Source organism: Vulpes lagopus, chromosome 7 (genome assembly GCF_018345385.1).
Source record: "Vulpes lagopus strain Blue_001 chromosome 7, ASM1834538v1, whole genome shotgun sequence".
NCBI classification, from domain to species: Eukaryota; Metazoa; Chordata; class Mammalia; order Carnivora; family Canidae; genus Vulpes; species Vulpes lagopus.
In genome coordinates this window covers 37,121,315-37,127,314 of record NC_054830.1, presented here as the reverse complement: position 1 = coordinate 37,127,314, position 6,000 = coordinate 37,121,315, and positions in this window count along the sequence as shown.

Here is a 6,000-nt window from a genome sequence, read left to right as displayed (position 1 = left end):
AGGGCTCGGTGGGGGTTGTTGACCCCGTGAGGCCCCGGGAGGAAGCCACAGTGGCGGGGGCAGCTCTGGGACCCTGGATCCAGCCCCCGCAGTAGCTCCGGGGCTCTCCTTCTGCAGGGCCTGGGGGCTCCGGGGCGGGGCCGCTGATCTGCTCAGTTCCAGGCAGGAGCGTCCTTGCTGTCCTGGGCCCTCCCGGCCTCTGCCTGTCCCGGGGGAGGCCGGATCCTGGGCTGTGTCCCGGCGCCCTGTGCTCCGGGGCCTGCGCTGTTGGATTCGCGCTCCCGGCGGTGCAGCCCCCTCCGCGGAGCCGCCGCCCGAGCCTCTCCGAGCTGTTCCCGGAGCCGCGCAGCCCCCTCCGCGCGGAGCTTCTTCCTCTGCGCGAGCCGCCGCCGCTGAGCTGTTCCCGGAGCCGCGCAGCCCCCTCCGCGGAGCCGCCGCCCGAGCCCCTCCGAGCTGTTCCCGGAGCCGCGCAGCCCCCTCCGCGGAGCTTCTTCCTCCGCCCGAGCCGCCGCCGCTGAGCTGTTCCCGGAGCCCCGCAGCCCCCTCCGCGGAGCCGCCGCCCGAGCCCCTCCGAGCTGCTCCGGGTCCCGCCGAGCGCTGCAGCCCTTAGGGAGCTCGGCGCATCTCCGGGGCGCAGTTCCTCTGTTACTGTCCCAGGGAGCCCGAGGGCGTCCCCGCCTTTCTGGGGATCCTGCTCCAATTCCCGGGGAGCCCCTTTCCGCGGGGAAGGTCGGTGCAGCTCCTGCTCCTCCGGGCCGGGGCTCTCCTGTCCTGGGGACACTCGCCCCGGCCTCAGCCCGGCTCCTCGCGGGCCCCCCCCCCCTTGGAGGCCTTTTGTGTCTTTATTCCTTTTTCCCCGTCTTCCTACCTTGATAGAAGCGCGAACTCTTCTCACTGCAGCGTTCCAGCTGGTCTCTCTTTAAATCTCAGGCCGAATTCGTAGGTTTTCAGGATGATTGGATGGTTTTCTAGGTAATTTGCTGAGGACAGGTGACCTGGGGACCCTGCTCCTCCGCCATCTTGCCAACAATCCCCTGTTTCCATCTCTAGGTGATACCGGCTACAGTTCTTTGATAGCCACCATCAAACAAAGGAAAAGTTTACATCTTAAAGGAGCAGACTTTTAAAAGTGTAAAAAAAAAAAAAAAGTCAACATCGATTGCTGACCTCCCAGGGCAAAGCATTTCAGACACTGCCATCACTGGATTCACCCAGAAATCCAGCTTAATTCGTTTTCACTCTTTATACTGGTCTGATTTATGTCTGAAGATAGTTTTTACGGGTATCATGTTGCCTTTCTCATAAGCCTTTTTAATGTGCACCATTATCTAATGGTAATGGTGTAATGGGCCTGCATCTTCTGAACGATACGAAAGTGTATATTGTCACAAAACACTCTGAAGACTTCGTGTGTGGAGGGAAGGTCTGCTGGATGCTACTAAGGGTATGAAAGCTGACTAAAAAACGTCAAAAATATAAGTTATTGTTCCAGTTCACTTGAAACCCTAGAATATGTTCCCCTAGTCACCTTATTAATGGAGATATATTATCTCTCTGAGAATTTCCTGTCAAACTCTGTTAAGTAAATAAAGGCTCGGTGAACTATCAGAAACAGGGCTAACAAATGGAGTGAAGGCCTCCCCTTGAAAGAAGAGAGCCAGCTGTTTACTGTGCTAATTCGAAGCAAAATGAAAATGTATGTTTTTCATCTTAGTGGAATATAATTTTCAAACACAGATTGAAAATTGGCTTTGGAAAGGGCTTTTTTTTTTAACTTTTTTTTTTTTTAAGGGATTATTAGTGGTCTGGCTTTTGTGTGACAAATGTGACCAGGGCCTGACAAAAGACAAATGCCTGGTTGAGCCTTGCATATTGCCTCTAAAATTGAACTCCAACCACAAAGTGATGTTTGAATCATTTAGCTGGGTTAGTCTGAATGTGTCAAGATCAGAATAGACTCGAATTTTCTTTCTAGTCTGGGATACCTAGTATACCTACCTAGTACCAAGGACTAGGCAGGACATAGGAAAATTGGTACAGATGAGCAAAGCCACCCAGCTCTCTGGTTCTAGTGGGGCTGCGTATGTCTTAGCCACACTTTGTCACTCTGGGAATCCAACATGTACTTGGTATGTCATACTATAGGTCAGTGGTTCTAAACTGGGCGTAATTTTTTATTCTTTCAAGGGACACTTGGCAATGTTTGGCTATATTTTGGCGGTCACAGCTAGTGGGGGGGGGGTTGCTACGGGTATCTAGTGGCTTGAGACCAGAGAGGCTGCCACACATCCTGCAAAGCACAAGACAGTCCCTACAACTAAGTAGGGTTGGGCCCCAAATACCAGGAAGGCCAAGGGTGAGAAAACTTACAGTAGAGCAGTGGTTCTCAGGACCCTCCGGAAAGCTCAGAAGGAACTTGAGGGCCAAGCTCAATAAAGTAGCGAGGGCCTATTCCTTTGTATTTTTTTTTAACAAAATTTTCAGGTGACTCCCACCAAAGCTTGAGAAGCATTGCTACAAGGTATTAATAAGGTTTGAAAATTGGAAGCAAACCATTATTCAAAACCTTTTTAGAATAGATCCCCTTCAATTGCTCTAGCTCTCTTGCACAGGGAAGAAAAATCACTGGACAGTAAGTGGTTCATCATCATTTCTCTAGGCCAGTATTTCTCAGTCTGTGGGCTGTGAAGTTTCAAGGGCTGTGAGGATCCATGTAGGCAAGCATTGATAATACAGCAGAATGTTCTCTTACACATATGAGTGTTTTCCAAATTGTATAGATGATTTGATGAATAATATCTACATTCATTTAGAAGGGTTACTCAGATTTTTAAAAAATAGACAAATGATAATATATGCGTCATGTGCAGGCTCATGAAATATTGAGATATTCATTCTGCAAGGCGTCTTCTGACTTGAAGATCACTTGCAGGTGATTAGGATTTTTTTTAAAGTTTTTTTTTAAACCAAATTATCAATGATAACACTTTCTTCTGGGATGCCATGTTTTCCCCACATACTACCTGATTTAGAACAATTTTTCTCCAAGCTTGGTTTTGCAAATAAATCACCTAGGAATCTTGCATCCTACAGATCCCCATTTGGTTAGCTTTGACTTGTGACTCTGCATCTGTGATGGGCTCCAAAGGAAACACAGATGCCCCTGGTCCTCAGACCACAATTTGAGTAGTGAGTATTCAGACATGGTTAGGTCTTGATAGTTTTACTACATTTCTTAAAATACTTCCAACTGGATCTCAGTAAGAGGAGAAAAAAATATGTATTTACCCAATGAAATATCATAACTCACATTTAGCTTGTATAAACCCTATAGAAATTCCCTCTACAGGAATCAATTTTTTGGAACACAGGGTTACTTGACAATAAAAACACTGGATAGAAATTCAGGTGACAACAAATTCCCATACAGAAGATTTTGACTATAGGTGGTGAGGGGGTGGGGCGCCTGGGTGGCTCAGTTAGTTAAACATCTGCCTTAGGCTTAGTTCATGATCCTAGGGTTCTGGGATGGAGTCCCACATCGGGATCCCTGCTCAGCAGGGAGTCTACTTTTCCCTCTCCCTCTGCCCCTCCCTCCCCTTGTATGTGCAAGTTCTCTCAAATATATACATAAAATCTTAAAGAAAAAAGATTTTGATTGTGGGAAGGCTCTATGGTAGGGATACTTTGGATCTCCCTGAATATGAACTACATTTTATTCCTACTCAACTCTAGCATCATTACTTCTACTAGCATGGCCAGGGGGAAGAAATCTACAACTTTATGATGAGCAAGTGGGATCACTGGCATCACTTAGAGTTTCTCACACGTCTTGATAAGTGCTCCTAAGTATTCTTCTCTGACTGTATGCAGCTATTATTTTAATATATAAACTTCAATACACTAGCAATTGTGACAGAACTTAGATTGAAATTAAATAGTTCTTATAAAAAAATACCCAATCAGGTGGATTTCTAGGACAATTCATTGGTTTGTTTTTCTTTTTTAAAAAGATTTTATTTATTTATTCATGAGAGACACACACACAGAGAGAGGCAGAGACACAGGCAGAGGGAGAAGCAGGCTCCATGCAGGAAGCCTGAAGTCTGATGTGGGACTCGATCCCAGGACTCCAGGATCATGCCCTGAGCCAAAGGCAGATGCTCAACCGCTGAGCTACCCAGGGATCACTGGTTTGTTTTTCTATAGTAGAAAGGAGACATTTATGCAAGATAATTAGCATTTAATAGATTCTCAGTACAGATTCTCAGATTAGTATTAGTTTAAATAAAACATCCTGGCCAAATTGGCATTTCCTCCTCTGGCTAGGACCTGGTACTAAAATCTGGCTAATAAAATAATTTAAAGCCTATATAAAAGAGTAGTGAATAATATACTGATGTTCACTCTACATGGACAGCTCGTTTTGAAAACGCTAAGATTCATTGTGCAAATTAGGTCTCCTCCTGTAAGGGTTCTACAGAATAGACCTCACCTAATTGGGAGGCAACAGTGACTCACTCTAGCAAGTGGGTATGAGGAAGAATAGGAGTTGAGGCTTTCTCCATTTTTGAAGGTAGAAATCTGAATTTTTTGTGTGAAATCTCCTGATTTAAGTATAGAAAAATAATTTCAAAAATTTTAAGTACCTGCATGGAAAAAAAAGAGACAATAATGGAAGTTGAATTTGGTTTCAGAGCCCCTGTTTACAATATTTGCTTTAAAGCAATGGCTCTCCAAGCCTGGTTCCCAGACCGGCCGGTAACATTGACATCACCCAGGAACTTGTTAGAAATGCACATTCTCAGGCCCCACCCAGATCCTACTGAATCAAACTCTGGGGATTGGATACAGCAATCTGTGTTTTAGAAGACTCTTTATATGGCTCATCTATAGGATCTGGTTTGACAAACATTGATCTAGAGAGTTTTCCCATATACCTGATCAGTTCCTTCTGCCATGAACCAGAACTTTCTGCCTCAATTTATTCCTTAGTGCTACAACTCCAGGAACTTTAAGGTATTGGCTTATTTTCTGCCATTCTAACTTTTAACTCCTGAGGGCCGGTCTGCACCTTTATTCCATTCACTTTAACCTGCTTCTTACCTGCCTAAATCTCTGGAAATCCTTTGGCCCTTTTAACATTAAGTTGAACCATAGGAAAGGTCTGTTTTGAAGGTCAAACCTTGTCAGTTCTGATGCAACATACTTAGTATTATCTTTTAGGATATACCTCTTTTCTACCCTGCATGTTCATTACCGCAAAGAGTCCCAAGCAGCTAACCCAGTAATGCTTATAAAATGTCTAGCGCAATGTTTGGCATGGGGTGAGCTCTCAGTAAATGTTAGCTATTTCTATTATCAGGTCTAAAATGCTAACAATCCAGCACTACAATTATTTTCTCTTTCAGGTGAATACCTGGAGGCTCAAGGAATTTAATTGTCGGAAACTCAGTCACAAAGCTAATAAGAGGCAAGGATAGGACTTCACATAATATATTTATGCTCCCCGGTCCTGTAATTTACCACATTGCATGGTCTGTCGATCTGTCCTGGTGAGTGGCGCCCCTAGGTTTGCCATTTCTTGGGCGCTGCATTTTGACTGTTAGATCCCCTTGACCAGACCTTGCCCTGCTCTGCTAGCCCACAATGTACTTAACGGAAATTCTGCTTCAAGGTTGTGGGCATGCTGGGGTAATGTCAGTTCTGAAAGATACCAGCTCTGAAAGATAGCAGTGATTCTGCTGGTGAAGAGAGGTGCAGGGGGAGGTAAGCCCGGCAGGAGAGAATCCCAGGGATTTGCTATCTCCTAGTTAGATTGGTGGAGCTGCTCAAGCAGATGCATACCTGGCCACTAGCAGAACATTTGGGTCCCCAAAGCTGGTAACAAGAAATGCAGGAAGGGTAGGTTATTTCCTGTATGTGCACCAAGGGCATTGGTAGGAAAAGCCCCAGGTCAGAGGAGGTGACCAGCAGAGGGCAGCAAGGCTGACTGCTCTG